At 43.4% G+C, this 21342-nt stretch overlaps 1 long non-coding RNA gene across 1 annotated transcript in view; it reads left to right on the top strand.

Moving 5' to 3' along the window:
- The window catches only part of LOC142424493 (uncharacterized), a 98777-nt gene that overhangs the window by 62589 nt on the left and 14846 nt on the right, over positions 1-21342 (top strand). The window contains exon 2 of the long non-coding RNA XR_012779370.1: positions 5110-5224. This is a non-coding gene — a long non-coding RNA (uncharacterized LOC142424493). The remainder of the gene's footprint in view (positions 1-5109; positions 5225-21342) is intronic.

Below are 21342 nucleotides of genomic sequence, written 5' to 3' on the forward strand. Positions count from 1 at the left end.
TACACCCTCCTCACCATCCATTTTCGATCACTGTTGTTCCCTTGTCCCTGGGTTTGTTAACACACGCTTCCTTTCCCCTGCCTCTCCCTCTTCTATGTCCCCCCAGAATCATCACTCCCATTGTTTTCCCCTACAGATTATTCATCCCATCTATCTTATCTAGATGGACATGCAGAGATAATATGCACAAAAATAAGAAAGAGCAAAACGAAGCAACAAAAGAAAAGAAAACAACAACTACAAAACAAAAACAAAAGGACAAAAAGAGAAAAGCCTATACACAGTACAAGGTCTGTTTGTTGGCCTTTAGGAGTGTTTTCCAGTCAAATCTGTTGGGGGTGCCAAGCCCTGGCCCCAAAGTCTATTTTTGGTTTTCCCTGGGGATTTCATTGCTCTGCTCTGTTGCACACCCTTAGTGTTTTGCCTCAGTGTGGTGGTGTCAAATCAGGCACAATTCCCACACTGTGTCTCCAGTGTTGTCCCCTGTAGTGCTATGGGTCGGTGAGGGATGTCGTGTTTTGTAGTGGGGCCAGCCCCATGGTCCTCTCTGTGCATTAGCTGCTCTGAGCAGGAATATCGTCCTTCAGGCTTGGTGGGCCAGGGGGATGCTTTCTTAATTTAAAATTGCCCTTTATATAAAACTCTCATATATATTTGTTTCTCTAGTCTATCTGGACTAACACAATAACTCTGCTAAAAATCACTCACAACTGAATCCTATCACCACCATCCAACACCACCCAGTTCCATCAAGAAATGAGAAAACACACTCAATCTGTATGGTTCCACTCAATCCTTTGGTAGGAGTTACAAAGACTATGGCCGAAAGAGCCAAATTAAGTAAATCACTGAATGAAGATATATCGTTGGAATGGAGTGATATCCAGCTCCAGGGGTGCTTCCCCCAGCCCTCATTTGAGCCATAAATTTATCTCATTCTTCTGACAATAATGGTTGGCTCTCATATGGGCCAGTAGCCTAATGAGAGCCAAGGGGATGCAAGAAGACATTGACTAGTGGTCCTAAGAAAGAAATGTTCTTCTCTACTCATTGGGAGTTTTCAAAAAAGACCTTCCTCCTTCCATAAATTGTTGGATAGGACTTTTCATCCTGAGTAATTGTCTATGTTTGCAGGGACTTAGAGACACTGTGTGGAGCCTACTGGCGATGTCACCAGCGAGTAAATACAGATGTGAAGTGGATAGACAGAGAGCTTTGGGGACTACTTTGAGCCCTTAAACCAAACTTTTCTGGGAATCGCCATTTCCCATACATTTTCTTTATTATGTGAGCTAGTTTTGTTTGGTTGTTAGTTATTTATGACATATGAATTCTTATTTATTTCCTTAATGAAACTTAGCACAGCCTATAATCATCTTCCTAATTTATTTGCTTATTTATTGTCTGTCTCCCTTACTAGGCTCTAAAGTCCTCACAACTTGGAAACTCGTCTGTCCAGTTCACTAATTATCCCCAGCAGCTGAAACAGTGTCTGAGAAGATACTGTGTTAGTCTGGGTACATTAGAGAAACAAATCTACATGTCATATGTATAAGAGAGAGTTTTATAAAAAGGGTAAGTGCACATCATGAAAACATCCCAAACTCACAAGTCCAACATTAACCCATATGTCCAACACCAATCCACAAACTCCTCCTCCATCTCACAAAACACACACATTGATGTTGACTGCAGGAGGAAAGCCCAGTCAGTGAGCATGTAAGCATCTCAGAGCTGGCTGGGTTCTCCACACGGGTGCTCCAGCACCCAGGGCTGCATCGGGGTAGGTCCACGTGACTTCTCCTTGGGGACGTCTTGCAGGAAGTGAGCCTTGCCAGTTGAAGCAGGGAACTGGCTGAGGCCATTGTACCCTGGTCAAACCATCAGAAAGCAAGAGACCTGAGAACTAGAATGGGGAGGCTCACTGAGCCATTTATTGCTCCACCCTTCAATTAACCCCACATGTGTTTATCAGCCAGGTTGGCACAATAAACTAACTCATATACCAATAGAATTCCTTGGATGAATGGATTAAAAATATTCAGTAGGTGTCCAAATACATATTCTACATTTTCCTGAACCAAGTCTCTTCACAAAATCCAGAGAAGATATTCTAGTTACATTGCATATGCCCATCAGTACATATACCGTGATGGTCCTTTTCAAAACAAAATGCAGTCATTTTCCTGGAAGTCAGCTTTTAACATGAAATGTTGTTATGTTACTTAACCACAAAGGACTTTCAGCAGTTTTATAGTTTGGTCTCAAAGAGCTTCACCACGGTCTGTTTTTAATTTTGAAAATGCTCTCTTCTCTCCAAAGGCACACATTTGAAAACACATTCAAACATAAGTTAGGGAGTTTTAAATGAAGAACAGTTTTAAAAAAGAAATGTGACCCCAGTGGGTTAGAAATTAATTGCTAAGTTATTTTTGGTAACAAAAACAATAAAACACTTCATCATGTGTGAGTTGCATATAATGAATAGATGAAAATGAGGAATATAGTAAACATGGTTTAGATAGACAAAGGTGCTGAAGAAATATAATGGTGGAGAACATAAATCTTTGTTATGTGGTGAGTTGTGTCTCTAAAAATATGTGAATGTTGGATATTGAATAAGAAAGACAGAAGAAGGATCAGTGCATTTTGAATTGTGGTACTGGAGAAGAATATTGACATGCCATAGACAGCAAATAGATCTGTCTTGGATGATGTATTACCAGAGTGCTCCTTAGAGGCAAGGATGGCAAGATTGCATCTTACATACTTTGGATATACTGTCAGGAAAGACCAGATCCTGAAGAAGGACAGCAGGCATCTTTGGGGATATAAAAGCGATTAAATAAGCCATTCAGGGAAATGGACATGACAGTGGGAGATACCAAGCCACATGAAGGTTACCCAGGAGAAAAAGCTCAGAAGAGGTAAGAGCCTTCCTTCAGAACTGGCAGCGAGGGCAAGCTTTCCTCTACAGCCAGCAGCCTGATGTACTTCAAACCTCTTAAACTATGAGGAAATAAGTTTATGTTTGTTAAAGCTATCTACTTGGGTCATATGTTATAGCAGCACTACATGACTAGGATAGACTCTAATTTTATCAATATTATTTGAGTCTTTCTGAAAGCATGTGATATGGCAATTTAAATTCTACCTCAAGGTATTCAGCTTCTTTAACAATACCCACTCAGTCAATCAAAAATATGTATTGAGCAACAGCTGAATGCTGTATGCTAAGCACCATGTTAGACTTCTTTTTGCACAACATGGCTAAAATTTAGTTAGCAGTGTGTGATATTACAAAAATTCTTAGGAAGGAGAAAGCACCACTTTTTATTGCACTCTATATTTTACATTTTAATTGTGTCAATAATAAGAACTATCAAGTATTAATTTCTAAACTCTTCCATCATGTATCATTTTGATTGTCTGCCATTATGTCCTTTTCCAGGGTCTGATCTCCCCTAATCGTGCTTGGTACCATAGAAGAGCAGCGAAAAAGGAGGAGACTCTAGACAGGAAGGATAGACTCGGTGGCCACATGCATGGGCTCAAACAACACGTGTGAGAATGACACCGGACCAAGCGATGGTTTGGTCCACTGCACACAGGGTGGCTGGGAGGCAGACTAGATTGCATTGACCAACAATGGACTGGATAGCACCTAACAGCAGCCATTGTGATAGATGCTACAAAAGTGGTGTTTACATTTATTTTACCCAACTTTGTCCCTTGTCCTTGATCCCTAAGAGATAATTTTAAACTCTGTAACTTCCTTATTAATTGAGGTGTCTTGCAAGCCCAACCATTCAAAACCACCAACTGTACCATGGGAGAAAGATGGGACTTCCTACTCCCCTGAAGAATAGTCTTGGAAACGCATGGAAACACGTCCACCCTGCCCTATAGGGTCCTGATGAGCTGCATCAAACTGATGGCAGTGAGCTTGTTTGTTTGTTTGGTTATTTGTAGGCCTTCAGACCACAGCTGAGAGCTGATGCTAATGAAACGATTCCGATGGGGCAGGCTGAAAAACCTGGCTAACCCAAGGAACATGGGCTGAGTCAATTCATCATCACTACCTACTGAGACCCCAATATAAACTCTGGACAGAGAAGCCCCATGGGCTTTCTTAGTTGGTGAAAGACATAGGTATATGTGGGAGGGTAGCATAGCCCCTTTGGGGACACAGAAACTCTGCCTTGGGAACAGTTCCATCCTTTGCCTTGTGCACTCCTTCAGGCATACCTCTTTTATATAATAAGATGAATCATAAACACAGCACTTTTATGAGGTCTTTGAGTCATTCCAGTGATTTGCTGGATCTAAAGTGGTAGTGGGAGTCAGCAGGTTGAAGTGAAGTGGCCTAGTGGTTCCCAAACCTATGGCTTGTCCTGGGGAAGTTAGTTCTGACTCATAGCAACCCTACTGGACAGGGTAGAACCCCTGTGGGTTTCCAAGAATGTAACAATTGACAGGAACAGAAATCCCTTGGAGTGACTGGTATCTCTTAGGAATCAAGGACAAAGGTGGGTCAATTTAATGTAAACACCACAGTTGTAGCACGTACTGCAATAGCCTTGGGGTTAGCAGTCCAGGGCGTAACCACTATGCCAGATTTATAGCCACCAGATCAGAATTGAAGGGAGCTTTGGGAACCCTGAGCTTATGGCTGGCATGCTGAAGGACTAGTTGGGAACCTCCAAATCTGTTGCTAGCAAGTTGGAAGTAGGGATTTGCCCCAGCTCGCGCTGGCAAGACAAGAGGTCAAATCGTGGAGCTGGTGCCAGAACAGAGGGACAGAGAAGTGGTGTGGCCATTTGATGCGTCTTAATAATGACAATTTGAGAATTGTGTTTGCTAGCTGCTGTTGAGTTGACCCCTGACTCATTGTAACCCTGTGCACAACAGACACAAATCCTGAGTGGTCCTGTGGTGGACGATGGGACCATTGTGACCACTGTGGATGAGATCATCGTGACCATTGACACAAACACTGAATGGTCCACTGGTGGTGGATGAGACCACTGTGATCCACATTGCGTTCATTGGCTGCTTTGTGGAAAAAGAATAACAGGCCTGTATTCCTTATCTTCTTTAATCTTGAAGCTTTGCTGAAACCTGTTCAGCATCTTAGCAACACAAAAGCTTCTGCAGTCGTGGGATGACAACTGTGCCGGAGGTGCATCTGTTCAAAATTGAAGCCTGGTCTCCTACTTGAAAGGTAAGAAGTCTACCACAGAACACACAATTGTCCCCTTTGGAAAGTCTACTTAATAGATAAATCTGGCACCACAGTAATGTGAGAGACTCGGAGAGACCAGCCAATCCATTTTCTGTGTCAGATAATAACAGAGGAAAACAATCTAGAAAATAAAAGTCCAATACATCCTCATGTCCTAAGAAATATGGCTTCCTAAAAATTAACAACAAACAAAACACTCCCTTTTCACTCTAGAATATTAACATTACAGTGACAATTTTGAACAGGTATCATTGGAGAACTGCTGCTTTGTCTTTGAATTATATCGAGTTATACACAGAGAGTTTGGAAATAAGACCAAGAGAGTATCATCCCTTCTTTCTGCTCAGAAGCAGTGTTTTAGCAAAATTTCTCCTCCTCCTCCTCCTCACCACCACCACCACCACCACCACCATCACCACCACCATCACCACCACCATCACCACCACCACCACCACCATCACCACCACCACCACCACCTCCACCATCACCACCATCACCACCACCACCACCACCACCACCATCACCACCACCACCACCATCACCACCACCACCACCACCACTACCACCACCTCCATCACCACCACCACCATCACCACCACCACCACCACCACCTCCACCACCACCTCCACCACCACCACCATCACCACCACCACCACCACCATCACCACCACCACCACCACCACCACCACCACCACCACCACCACCACCTCCACCACCACCACCATCACCACCATCACCACCACCACCACCACCACCACCACCACCATCACCACCACCACCACCATCACCACCACCACCACCACCACCACCATCACCACCACCACCACCATCACCACCACCACCACCACCACCACCACCACCACCACCACCACCACCACCACCACCACCACCATCATCACCACCATCACCACCTCCACCACCACCTCCACCTCCATCACCACTACCTCCACCACCACCACCACCTCCATCACCACCACCACCACCACCTCCACCACCACCTCCACCACCACCTCCACCACCATCATCACCACCATCACCACCTCCACCACCACCTCCACCACCACCACCACCACCACCACCACCACCACCACCACCTCCATCACCACTACCTCCACCACCACCACCACCTCCATCACCACCACCACCACCACCTCCACCACCACCTCCACCACCACCTCCACCACCATCATCACCACCATCACCACCTCCACCACCACCACCACCACCACCACCACCACCACCACCACCACCACCACCACCACCACCATCACCACCAAAATGACGCAATTATCCTAGAGCATGACTAGTTCTCTACTTGTGTTAGGTGCCGTGAAGTTGGTTCTAACTCATACCAACACTGAGTGCAATGGAATGAAACACTGCTCTGTCCTGTACCATCCTCACAATCATTCCCATGCCGATTGTTGCAGCCACTGTATCAACACATCTTGTTGAGAGTCTTCCTCTTTTATTTTGTTGGCCCTCTACTTTACCAAACATGATGACGCTCTACTCTCTACTGATTTAAGCTCTGAGCTTTGAGAAACTTCATTTTCATTTGTATGCTTCTGTCTAGTAAAAAATGTAGATTGTACTGTAGCTTTAATAGCATAGTGGGCTATGACTTGGGAAGATAAATGCAAGGTGAGCAGTTGAAAACCATCATCCCGTAAAGATTGATAGCCTTGGAAACCCACAAGAGCCATTCTACTCTGTCGTATGGGGTCACTATGAGTTGGAATTGACTTGATGTCAATGAGTTTGGTTTGGGGAGAAGAGGAGATAATCACAAAGATTACTGTGAGTTTGATTTTATTTGCTTATTCCTTTTAAACCAATTAAAAAAATTAAATATTTTAATTGACATATTTACTCCTTCCAATATATTCCTTCCCTTCTTATACAGTTCTTAGATGTATTTCCTGCCAGATGTCCTTGTCTTTTGATGATATCCTGAGTCACGTCTACTTTAACTCCCCGTGGAGACAGGTTCTCACCCATGTCGGAAATGTACAAGGTTAGCAGGCTGCAGGTCTGGAGGCTGGATTGAATGAGTTCTTTTCTAGGACTGTGTATCTGAGATTTCCCAAGAAAAAGGAGCACCTTCTTTCTTTCAAAGAGGTTTAAAATTCTTTTAACTCCAAAAATCTATTGCATTGTACTTAATATTTATGTAGGCTTTTGCATTTTGATATATTGTTGATATAACAACTGACTAGATCTTTTTAATTACTCCAAGGTCATGGGGTTTTTCTTTTATAGATCAGAATAGTAACATTTCAAGAGTAGGTGCATCATTTTTTCCAGGGACAGACACCTGGTCTACCACTCTGACATCAGCTTGTTGTACTGAGAGGGTTTGTGTGTTCCTGTGAGGTTGGAAGCTATGCCCATGACGAACAGGGTTCACTGAAGCCTCCAAACGAAGAACAGACTAGGAAGAAGGAATAGGTAATCTAGTTATTGAACTAAATTCAGAATTTGTAGTCTAGATACCTAGATTCTAGATAAAGCAATATGTTATAAGTTACATGAGAATTTTATTTAGGTGCTATAACTTGACCTTAGTATACTCTAGAGCTGATTCTAAGGGTTAGAGTAGAATCCTCTACATTATCTGTATACCTTATTTTAGTATGCTTATTTATTTATTTTGGGGAGGGGAATCCAGATTTGAACTGGAAACCTCTTTGATGTGCACTCCAAATTTTGTTTTAAATCAATGCAAAGTAGTCTCTCAAGATTACTCGTACGTGACTGCAGATAACTTTTCTTCCAGTTGGGTTCTACTGCTTTTTGTCTCCCTTCAGTTTAGTGACCTTTACAACAGGACCATGGTATGGGAACAAAATATTTTGGAGCAAAAATAATTGATATGATGATGCCTCCTTGGGAAATATCAAATAAGGGTCATTGCCCCGAGTCTTAAGCTCAACAATTAGGAAACGTGTGGTTTAAAATTCACTAGGCACTAAAATGATCACCGCTTGGAATTTTTTAAGGCTGGTTTTTAACTTTGTTAAACATGTTTTCCTGGAAGGACTTCTATTTTCAGATTTCCAGTACTCACGCTGACCGGCTAGGATCCAGAACATAGTAGACTAGGAGAAAGGCAGATTATACTCACCCACGTATGTTGTTGTCAGGTGAGCTGTAGTCAATTAATGTGGCTCTTGTAGCCGTAACTCTTTACATGATGTATTAGAATTCTGGACTCTTGTCTACAACCCCATTTCGGAGGATATTCTATACTATATTAAGGGATAGGAATAGGGTGGGATCAAGACCCAACTTTAATAAAGGGTGTGAGACAAGCCACATCCTTTGTTCCATTTGGGATATCTTTCTACTTTATTAGAGAGTGTGACTTAAAATACTATCTTTAATTTTCCTTGGAGGTATAGTTGGCTAAAAGAGAAACTTTACCTTCACCAAAGTCATTTCTCAGCCTCACTCTGAGAGCCATGTAGGACACAGTAAGTGCAGGACCATAAGGAAGAGCATGTCCAAGATCCCTGTCCGACATCCCAGAGGCTGCAGACACCAGGTGCAACAGAGTTTGTGGCATAAAGACTCAAAGGAGCAACACTGAGACTATGGGGTAGCTTCTCTTCATCTGGCATGAGTATGGAACTCTGGGATATGTGACAGGTGGGCTGCTTTCCTGTTCCATGGAGGCAAAGATCACAGTGGATGTCAGAAGAGACTCAAACTTTCTCTTAATTGTGGAGTCACTAAAGCAAATGAAAGAAACAATGAACTCAAAGAGTTGAACAGAAATTTCAAAAGGCAGTTCAAGAAGACAAAGTAAACTTTTATAATAAAATGCGCAAAGACCTGGAGTTAGAAAATAAGAAAGGGCAAACACTTGGTCAGTATATCTTAAACTGAAAGAACTCAAGGGAATATCCATGTACATTTCTCTTGGAAGAATTTTGAGCTATTCAGGGAACATCAAAAGAAGATGGGAAAAAAATACAGAGTCACTGTACCGAAAAGAACTGATCATTATTCAACCATTTCAAGAGGTAGCATGTGATCAAGAGCCAATGTTACCGGAAGTTAAAATGGCACTGAAGGCATCAGCCAAAATTAAGGCTTCAGAAATTGACAGACTACTAATGGAAATATTTCAACAAGCTGATGAAACACTGGAATCAGTCACTCGTCTATGCCAAGAAATTTGGAAGACATCTACCTGGCCAACTAACTGGAAGAGATCCATATTTGTGCCCATTCCAAAGAAAGATGACCCAATAGAGTGTGCAGATTGCTGAACCATATCATGGATATCACATGCAAGTCAACTTGTGCTGAAAATCATGCAACAAGAATTGCAGCAGAACACTGATACTGACGTGCCAAAAATTCAGATCGATTCAAGAGGACATCAAACAAGGGTTATAATTTTTCCTTTCTTTCATTTAAAATTAATCATTTTATTGGGGCTCTTACAGCTCTTATAACAATCCATACATCAGTGGGATATAATTTCTGATATCAGATGAATCTTGGCTGAAATCAGAGAATACTAGAAAGATTTCCACTTGTGTTTTATTGACTATGCAAAGGGATTCTAGAAAACTTCATTGTGCTCATGTGGAACTTGTACACGGATCAAGATGCTATTGTGTAAACAGAACAAGGAAGGGCTGCATGTTTAAAAATCAGAACAGGTGTGCTTCCGGGTTGTATCCTCTCACCGCACTTTTTCAATCTGTTTGTTGAGCAAATCGTCAGAGAAGCTGGAGTACATGAAGAGGAATGTGGCATCAGGATGTGCAATGGTTAAGTGCTTGGCTGCTAACCAGAAGGCTAGCTATTCAAACTCATACAGAAGTGCCCAGGGAGAAAAGACCTGGCAGTTTGTTCTTGTAAAGGTGACAGTTCAGGAAACCTTATGGGGAAGTTCTATTCTGTTACATGAAATCTACAAGAGTTGGAAGTGACTTCATGACACATAGCAACAAGAGACTGTGTTAGTCTAGGTAGACTAGAGAAACAACATCATAGACATCCATATGTGTGTAAGAAAGAGCTTTATATAAAAGAGTAATGGTATATTGAGAAAATACCCCAGCCCAGTCCAGATCAAGTCCCAAAGTCTAATATTAGCCCATATGACCAATAACAATCAATAAATTCCTCTTCAGAGTCACACAACACATGCAATGACACCAAATGCAGGAAAGTTACAGCCCAGTTGGTGGAAAGTCTTGTGGATCCAGTGGCAGTGGAAGCATCCCACCGCTGGCAGGGGTCTCCACGTGGCTTCTTCAGCTCCAGGGCTCTAGCATAGTGCCATGTGTGACGTCAGCAGGAACACCAAGCTGAGAGTCTCTGTGCAAGCTATTTATCTCCGTGGTGCCTCCAAATGAGGCCATCAAGCTGCGACCTGATGGACAGGCTAGACTCCACCCCTTTGCAAATTGACACCTGTCACTACCATAGAGACTTTGTGATGAATTGATTTGACATTTGTCTCCCATGAGGTTACATTATCCCTCCATCAAAGAAAGAAAAGGAGAGATCTTCGCAGAGCCTCTGCGGCCTCCTGCGTCCATAGTGCGGGAGCGAAAGGCGCTCGCCAGCCTCCCCACCCAAAGGGCGCCCAGCGGGCCTCCATCAGCACCTGTCTGGTACTCTCGACGCCCCAGGCCCAGCCGATGGCGTGACCACCGATGGTGTGACCAACAAAGAGGAGGGGGCAGGAAGGGCAGGACGTGGCTCTGACCAATTTTGCAGTCTACTTTCTGCAGCAGGCTCGCGAGGAGCGGGAATATGCAGAGAACCTAATGATTAGCAGGCTATCCAGAAACCTGCCCACGACACTGGGAGGGCAGGCCCAGCGCCGCGGAGGGCGACCTGCACCTGGATCAGAGCGTCCCCAGTCCCTGGTGGAGCTGCACACACCGGCTACGGACAGGGATGACCCCATCTCCACGCCTTCATCGAGATACAGGACCTGGAAGAGCAGGTGAAACCCTCCAAAGCTGGGCGACTACGTCACCAACCCGCTCAAGATGGTGGCCCCGCGCAAGATGGTGGCCCCCCGCATTCCAGCCTGGCCAAGCACCTCTCCGACCAGTAAACCCTGGGAGGCAGCGATGACGGAGGGAACTCAGTGGCAGCCTGGCCTTCCCCAAGTCACCAGGGCAGCGCATGCACGTGGGGCAGACCTGTCCCCTTTCTAGAAACTGTACCCAAGCGCTCACTTCTGTTCTTCCATTTGTACCATTCCTTCGGATAAAGTCCAAAGCCATTTGATACCCAGCTGTTGTCTCCCAGATCTTGGCGGGGAGGGGCCCAGGTGGTCGAATTTTTTAAAGCGCCCCAGTTCCCACTGCAAAATCCCACTTATAAAACAGAGATTGTGCAGAAAGAAAAAAAGAGAGAGAAAAGAAAAGAAAAGGGAAAAAATTCCAAGCCAAGTTGTCTTTTCTTTTCATTTAGGTACATGGATAACAATACTTTCCCTGGGCTCCACTACATGTAAAGCTGTGAAGCCATCCGGAGCCATCTAAAATAGAAGACCTGCACCGTAATCTTCAATCAGCCTGTAGATGCACCTAGGGGACCTTTGTGCGGTTCAGTTTTGAAGGAGAATGAGGGTGAGGTGGGCACAAGGTCTCACTTCACACTTTGGTCATCAGAAGGAAGGTCCCCAAACACCAATGCTGTCTTCCTCTAACTATGCTTCCTCAGACCCAATGGACACACTCAGGTTGAGAGATGGGGAATACGCCCCCACCTTAGTACTATAGTATGCAGAGGAGCAAAGGCTTGGGAAGAAAGGCTGTGCTGTCTCAATTTAGCAATAGTTGGCTTTGTTCTGATTGATTTATAAGTTTGATTATTGATTATGGAAATGAAGTTATACAAAGGAGCCCTGGGGGCGTAGCAGTTAAATGTTTGGCTGATCATTGAGATTGGTGGTCTGAACCCCCCAGCCATCTTTCTCTCTGCACTCTGCTCTTGTAAAGATTGTCATCACCGGACACCCTCTGGGGAGTTCTATGAGTCAGAATTGGCTCAATGGCAGCAGTTATGTAAACAGCTTTATTTGAAAGAAAACCTCAATTGTGTCTGTTTCTAAGGAAATATCAGTTAATATTACATGAGTATATATATTTATACACATACACATCTTAATACATACATACAATGCTTCTAAAAGTAAATGGAATGTTTCCATTATCTTTCAATTCCATTTAAGTTCCCTTTTAATGTTGTATATGTACACACATGCATATACGCTTTCAGCATATAAATGCGCCAGACTTTCAAAAGAAGGACACATCAAAACATCTTTTAAATCCTCCTTGTTGTCCCCTGACCTGCCTTTAAATTCTCATTTATTTGAAACCCAATTATTGAGAAAAACTGGAAGGAAAATCTGTCAGTGCATCCCCCAGGCCTGCAGACTTGCTAGCACAGCCCTGCTGATGAGTTAGGAGTATTCCTCCTCAGTTGCTTAGAGAAGTACTTTTGTTCTTTTCTTTTAATTACCAAGGCTTGTTTCTTCTGGTTGCTAATGTTGCTGCATCTGGAAGGAATTGTGTAAATAAAGGAGTATAATTTTCAAAGTTAATATTAATATGCCCTAGTCATTTTTTGCAAAGAGTGGTGGGAACAGAAATCATCTCAGCCACAATGGAGCAATAAATACATACTCGTGTATTCAAGACGAGGCCCATGGTAACATCATCCTCAGTGTCTTGCATTCCTTTTGCTTTCTCGAGTGGGAGGAAAAGGGGTGGAGCTGCTGCCTACAGCTCCGGACATGTCCCTGAACCTATGAGGCGTATGTCAATGCCATCTTTCTTGTGCTTCAAGGAGGGAAAGTATTTAAGAAACACCACTCCAAAACAGTAAATTTTGAACTTTAAAGTAACAGTATCTTGTTTTCAAAAGAAAATTTACTTGGCGCTTAGATATCTAAAATAGATAGAAGCGTGGCTGTGGAGGAATGACTGGGCAGTCACATTTATCTTCAAAGTCTACGGTGACTCAGCGGTCAGCAAAGAGAGGGGAGGGGGGAGCCCAGTGGGTGGGGCCAGGTTCCCTTTCATCCCAGTATTTTTATACCCACCCTCCCCACCGTTAGCCTTTACCTGTTTTTGAGTTTCACACAGAAGATTAATTAAAAAGAAAGAAAGAAATATGCAGCTTATGAAAATTAAAAATACATTAATTGATTCTAGTGTTCTGATTTTATAGGCAAGGAATCTGAATACTAGAAGAGTTGTGGTTCTTGCCTAAGCTGATTCAATCATCGGTGGCAGAGCTGATGGCAGAACCAAGCCTACAACCAGAGGCAATTGAGCAACCCGCCCCACAAGCACTGTCGTAGGCAGAAACTGTCTTTCTTTCCCTATTTTGGCTCTACAGTGGCTGTTTCTTTTTTTTTTTATTAAACATTTTATTAGGGGCTCATACAACTCTTATCACAATCCATACATATACATACATCAATTGTATAAAGCACATCTGTACATTCTTTGCCCTAATCATTTTCTTTTTTTCCCTTTTCTTTTTTTACATTTTATTAGGGGCTCATACAACTCTTACCACAATCCATACCTATACATACATCAATTGTATAAAGCACATCCGCACATTCCCTGCCCCAATCATTCTCAAAGCATTTGCTCTCCATTTAAGCCCTTTGCATCAGGTCCTCTTTTTTTTCCCCTCCCTCCCCACTCCCCCCTCCCTCATGTGCCCTTGGTAATTTATACATTGTTATTTTGTCATATCTTGCCCTATCCGGAGTCTCCCTTGCCCCCTTTCACTGCCGTCCCTCTCCCAGGGAGGAGGTCACATGTGGATCCTTGTAATCAGTTCCCCCTTTCCAACCCACTCACCCTCCACTCTCCCAGCATTGCCCCTCACACCCTTGGTCCTGAAGGTAGGTTGTTTCTTGCAGTATGAAAGAATATGAACATTGTCCTCACAGCAGCCTGAATGTAAAGCAGGGTGTTGCACTGGTTGATCAGCAGTTGCTGTTTACATCCTTACTGATGACCCAAAGTGTAGAGCACCGTCTTGCTTCAGCGCCTACTGACCTATGACGTATGAAACACATGTATTTCTATGTTAACAGAATTTCAATAATTTTAGCTTTTCTGAGAAGAGAGAAGGCAAGGGTAGTGCAGAGAGGAGAAAGACTGGATACCAACATCTAGTTTAATGTGTGGTATGAGACCGAAGGGCTGGGGTAAGGGCTAAGCAAATCCTAGTCTATATTACCCTTCTCAGGATTGCTCTCTCTTATGATTATTCCAGTATGGCCTCAGGCTAACTTAATTGACACCATCTCAAAAGACCTGATTTCCAAAGAAAGTTGTGTTCACAGATAGGGTTGTTGAAAGGTGCTGTTGAGTCTGTTTCAATCCACAGTGACCCTGTGTACAACAGAACAAAGCACTGCCCCATCCGGTGCCATCTCACCATTGTTCTTCTGTGTGAGCCCATCAAGGCAGCCGCTGTGTCAGTCCTTCTTGTCGAGGGTCTTCCTCTGGTTTCACTGCCCGCTACTTTACCAGGCATGATGTCCATGCACTGGTCTCTCCTAACAACATGCCCAAAGCATGTGAGATGAAGCTTCGCCATCCTTGCTTCTAAGACCGATTTGTTGGTTCTTTTGGCAATCCACGGTATTTTCCACACTCCTCACCAGCGCCATAATTCAAATGTATCAGTTGCTCCATCAAGAAGGAAATAACTAAGATATTCTACCGAGGAAGAGATGTTTCCAATAGGTGATTACACCTTTCCATTTCTTAGCATCATTGTCGCCTATTCATTTTGTTCTAAAACACACGAATCTTTCATTCTATCACTTGAAAAATCTGCACCCTGAGCGCTCACCAGAGACTCAGGCACAGTGAAGCAGCTGTTACAATTGAAACAATTGCTACTTGAACTGAGAAAATGAGGTTATAACTTTCAAAATGCCAGGAATGCGTGGGTGGCAGATCAGGAGGAGGCTGTCATGGTTCTATGAACTACAGAAATTGAAAACAATATAGTACTATTTAGAGAAAGTCAAATTTGCTCAATTTATTTATTTTTAAAATTAACTTTATATTTCTTTATTCAATGAATACTTATTGGCACGGTTGAAGATCTATCATCACTGTTGAGTGATCTATCATCATTCCCATGCATTGTATTTATTAGAGACCTCAGATATTGAACAATAAAGCAATTATTTAATATATTGCTAGGTTATATGTGGAAAATGAATTAGAGTAACAGGACAGAGTATCTGGAAGAGGAAGGAGGGAGCTAACTGAGGAACAGTGTCTAGGGAAGGTCTTTGAGGAGGTGTGTTAGCCTGGGTTAACTAGAGAAAGAAACAAATTCATGGGTACTGATATGTGTACAAGAGAGAGTTTAATGTAAAGGGTAATTGTACATTAAGAAAGCATCCCAACCCAGTGCAGTCCAAGCCCATAAGTACAATATTAGCCATTAAGTCAGATACCAATCTATGAAATCCTCTCCAGACTCACAAAACACATGCAACATTGCCGAGTGCAGGAGGACCACAGGCCAGTGGGTAGAAAGTCTTTGGATCCAGTGGCATTATAAGCATGTCAGTGCTGGCAGGGGTCTCTCTGTGGCTTCTCTGACTTCAGAGGTCTGGTTGCATCAGGGCAGGTCCATGTGACTTCTCCAGCTCAGGGCACTAGCAGAGTTCCATGTGTCTAGTCAGCGGCACTGTCTCCCAGGGAGTGAGCCCAGAGAGAAGTGCCTCCTGACTCCCAGGGAGTGAAATACCAAAGTTCCCAGCATTCTCAGGAGAAGACCATGCCACACAGAGGCCACATTGGTTATATCTTGATTGACAGGTCAGACTCCACCCCATTCACTCGTAATCCTCTCAGATTGACACCAGAGTATGTAACTCCCACAGGAGGTGTCATATAAACAGGGAATGGATGAAGAGAAGGAATCACCAGGTAAAGCTCTGAGGGAAACACATTTCCCTCAGAGAAGGAAGAGTCCATGGAGCCTCTAGGATGAGAACGGAATAGTGGTAGTTGTGTGGATTGAGAAAGGGGGAGAGTGGTGGGGAAGTAAATCAGAAAAGTATCCAGAATTCAGGTCTTAGAGGCAAGCACCTGGATTTCATTCCACGTATAACAGATCGTGTTTGGAAGCCAATTGGAAGGTAGCAAGCTACCAGGGTAAGAGTAGAGACAAGATACAAAACAATTGCAACCGTGTGAATGTGGGGCATGTACTATAAATTAGACTAGAGGGTTTACAGTGGAAATGGAAATGGTATAATGTGTCCAATTTGGGGTCCCTTTTGAAGGTTCAACAGACAGAAATGGGTGATTTTTGGATATAGAAAAAAATTATAATCCAGCTGATAGACTTTAAGGAGACTCCCATAATCCAGGTATTTACATAATCCCCTCTCCTTGAGTGTGGGCAGGACCTGTGCCTTGTTTCTATGTAACAGAATATGGCAAAGGTGATGAGAGGCTACCTACTTAAAAAAATTATTTTATTGGGGGCTCATACAACTCTTATCACAATCCACACATACATCCATTGTATCAAGCACATTTATACATTTGTTGCCATCATCATTCTCAAAATATTTGCTTTCTGCTTGAGCCCTTGGTATCAGCTCCTAATTTTCCCTCCTCCCTCTCTGTCCCCCCTCTCTCATGAACTCTTTATAATTTATAATTATTATTATTTTGTCATATCTTACCCACTCCCTTCATCCACTTTTCTGTTGTCCATCCCCTAGGGAGGAGGTTATATGTAGATCCTTGTAATTGGTTCTCCCTTTCCAACCCACCCTCCCTCCACCCTCCCGGTATCGCCACTCTCACCACTGGTCCTGAAGGGATCATTTGTCCTGGATTCCCTGTGTTTCTAGTTCCTATCTGTACCAGTGTACATCCTCTGGTCTAGCCAGATTCGTAAGATAGACTTGGGATCATGATCGTGAGAGGGGAGGAGGAAGCATTTAGGAACTAGAGGAAAGTTGTATGTTTCATTGTTACTACACTACACCCTGGCTGGCCCTACTGGCTTGTCTCCTCCCCGCGACCCTTCTGTAAGGGGATGTCCAGTTGCCTACAGATTGGTCACAGAGAGGCTACTGTTGTGATTACATGATATCCACTCTGTCTTGATGGAAGTCTCACTCTTTTCCTTTCTGGCTTTGAAGAAACAGCTGCAATGTTATGAAAGAACCTATGAAGAAGACCATGTGGCATGGAACTGTGAGTGGCACCTAGTAGCTAGGAGTGGCCTCTAGTTATTAGGTAATAAGAAGCCAAGGCCTTAAGTCCGTCAGCCATAGGACTAAAGGAACAGGAATGCCACCAATAACCTCAGAAACTTCCAGGTGAGAACCAGAACACAGACAACACCTTGGCCGCAGCCTTGGAGAGCCTGGCAAATTTGACTCTGATGCAGGGAAACAGTGAGTCACATTAGTGTCCTATGAAGTTTACAACAACTAGAAAGCCATGATCTTCAAACAGTCTACAGATACATGTGGAAAAAGGGTCACAGTGTAGCTGTGCCTCTGCCTGAGGCCGTGCAGCTCATGAGCAATTAGAATCTGCTCCTTTTGCTGTCCTTCCTTTGGGATGATGCTGCCTGCCAAGTATTACACACGCCAAACCTTGCCTGTCACCGGAGTTATCTACTCCTGCTAGACAGAATTATCTGTTTTAATCTGGCCGACTAGAGAAACAAATACAGAGACACTCATAGGTGTCTAAGAAAGGGCTTTATATAAACGAGAAATTGTTTATTGAGAACATCCCTACCCAGTCCAGATCAAGTCCATAAGTCCACTATTAGTACATGTGTCTAATACTAGTCCATAAATTCCTCTTTAGACTCGCGCAGCCATAACATAATGCTGAGTGCAGGAAGAACACAAGCCAGTGGGTGGAAAGTCTTACAGACCCAGTGGCAATGGAAGTATTTCAGTGCTGGTGTGGGTCCATGTGGCTCCTCTAGTTCCAGGCTCTGGCTCCATCAGTGTGTCTTCATGTGGCTTGTCAACAGGAACGTATAGCAGACAAAGTGTATCTGGCCTCCAGTAAGCTATTTATCTCCTCTCACCCCCAAATGAGGTTGTCATGACTTGATTGACAGGCTAGACCCCACCCCTTCACAAACTGACAAGAGATTATGTAACTGCCACAGTGTCCAAGTGGATGGCTTTCACTCACAGATGTATTCCTTCACAGTCATGAATCAAGTACTAACTTCAGGGCACTGGCTTGAAGGACGGGCTTTCTGTCTGTTGTCTTGCGGGGTGGGGGCTTCCTTGTGGACCCAGCCTTCTTGGAGAGCACCATTTGTCTAGCCATCAGTCTCCCCCTGAGTCTAGGAGGCTTTGTGGTGCAGGGATTTTGGGTCCAAATGATGTACTCTGCTCCCAGCAGTCCTTTCTTGGTGGTAATCAGATGCTGTCTTCTCTGCTGTCTCCACTTACGTTTTATCTCTCGGTAGCTGAAAGGTGATGTAGGCCGCATCCCCGGCACACTGCCCTTACATCAGATCAGGCCTGTGAGCTGAGTAATGGTGTACCTTCCCTTTCAATGGATTGACAACCACGCCAGACCACACATGGGAATGATTGTGTCATGTGTTATCACCAAACCAACCATGGCCCAGCCAAGCTGACACATATTTTGGGGGAGCAAAATTCAACCCATGACAACATCCTGCTATTTTACTCAGGCTTCAATAGAAGACTGTACGCTAGTCTTTCTTTACCCTCACTGAGAGTCATTTGCCCGATCTGATGCATCTAACTTATTGCCTACAAGGTGAGTGAGAGAGTAACTCCATTATGAAAATCCAGTGGCATGGGGCTAAGGAAGACGTTTTAAATGGCTCATTAAAACTTCCTGCCCAGGCAAGACCGCTCCTCCTTCTCCCCCATACATCCTGAGGAGCCTCAGGAAGCCCTGGGCCCTGTGTTTGTGGCCTTTCCTGAGAAACAAAATCACAGTAAGGGTCACTGAAGGGCCACTGGGTGAAGCAAAGGAAAGCAAGAAAATAATAGGAAGCATTTTTAAAATAGAGAAAATAAAATTATTTTCAGAATCGTTACAAAAATACACATATGTACATAGGTGAGGTTCCCATAGAAAATGTGAGGCTTGTTGATAATGAATTAATTTGGTTATTTAAGAAATATTTGAGTGCCTAATGTGTGCCTATTTAGAGTTATTTTAGAATGCTTATTTATTTATTCTTGCTTCCCCATTCCTATAACCATCAAAATCTATTTCTTTTGATAGGAAAACCCTCTTTTTTCTTGATTATTTTCTTTGTGATCTCATATAGTATTTGTCTTCAGGTGATTGAATAACTTCACTCAGCTTATCTTCCAAATTAGATGAAATAAATCATGTAGGAAATTATAGTTTAAGTTATCAAGTGGCATTTGGACCCTCATCCAGATCCTTGACATAAGTATCAACAGGCTCCACATTTACTGGGGGGACCTCCGCCTATGTCCATATGTGCATTTGTAACTGAAATTGTAATCTGAAGATAATTGGATGTTGTTCTGTCTCTTTTGCTGGAAAGAAGTCCTTGAAGTCCATCATATTGCAAAAATACATTGTCCATTTGCCAGGATTTTCAAAGTAGAAGATTAGTTTTTTGATTCTTTGCATATTTGTTGCTTATTTAAAATTTAAATAACTCACAATAAAGCCTTTTTGGCTTTGGAACTTGTAGGAATGTGAGCTGATCCTTCCTTGGGCCAGGCTTTGTGGAGAGGTGCGGATGGGTTAGGCAGTGGGAGAAGTGTGTGTGGTATGGGGGACACATGCAGAGAAGGTCCAGAAAAGGAAAGGGTACACTCAGTCCACTTCCATTGGGCTGGCCAGGTAGCAACTTGCCACCATCTCAGCCTGGCATGTCTCCTCAGCGACGTCTGAGCAGGCTGGAAAGGCTCATTCATGACTATGATGTGGCACTCAAGAACCACACCTTGCTATGCATTGTTTTGTAGCATAAATATTATTCTGTGTAGTTCCATATATTCAAAGCTTTTAAAAGCACACTACCCTCAAGTTATTTAAGCATGTTCTGACACTAGCTGCTTGCTTGAGGAAGATATTGCCAACGAGATGAAGATTTTTCTATGATTAGGCAAAACAGTTACATTTTATGAATGTCCATTTTTAAAGCAAACTCATTCTTCACTTGAAACTTAATATTTTAATTTATAATATGATCATGATATCATACTTTCATAAGCTAGCATTTAATCAGCCAAATGATTATATTTGTAAAAACAATTTCAACTGGTTATTTTTGTTGAGTTGTTTATAAACATAAACAAACCTAACCCAACCCCCCAAAATTTCCAAACAAATCTTCAGTCTACTAGTTAACTCTATCAAGATGCCAAATATCCATAAACAGTTCATTGGAAACAATAATGAGTTTCTGTTTAACTACAAAGGAACTTGATTATGATTTCACTTGATTCTAAGAATTTGTCTCTTAAATATATAGATAGATATAATTTCTTCCTTTTTGTCGTGGGAAACAGCTCATGCAGTTAAGAGGTTACCACATCGGGCCTCCTCTGCCTAAACAAGAGGGAAGGAGAATCTCGCTCCGCACTGGACCAGGAGGCAGCTGTCGGGTGCGCCTCCGTCCTCCATCTCCATCTTTCTTTACCCGGTTCGGACAGCACCCCTGCCTCTCACACCTTCTGCTCCTCTGCTGACTCTGACAATCTGGTACTACGGCCACGGAGGACTCACAGACAATACCCACTATTATGGGAGTGTATTAGGGAAGTGACGGGCTCACACATAGGAACAATTGTGGGGATGGCGCACGGCCCCGCGGTGCTTCGTTCTGTTGTACGGAGGCGTAGGGTCGCCATGACTTGTAATCAACTCTGTGGCTCCAAGCAACAACAACATTAGGGAAATCAAGAGGCTACCCGAAGCCAGGATCAGAAAATTTAAAGTGTACAGTCATAGGTCCACAACACCTCTCTTCAGCCAGCAGCCAAGTCTCTCTAGTACTTTAGCCGTTCAGTCCTAAGGTCTCCTAGCCTCAGTGCG

This window comes from Tenrec ecaudatus, chromosome 13 (genome assembly GCF_050624435.1).
Source record: "Tenrec ecaudatus isolate mTenEca1 chromosome 13, mTenEca1.hap1, whole genome shotgun sequence".
Classification (NCBI taxonomy): domain Eukaryota; kingdom Metazoa; phylum Chordata; class Mammalia; order Afrosoricida; family Tenrecidae; genus Tenrec; species Tenrec ecaudatus.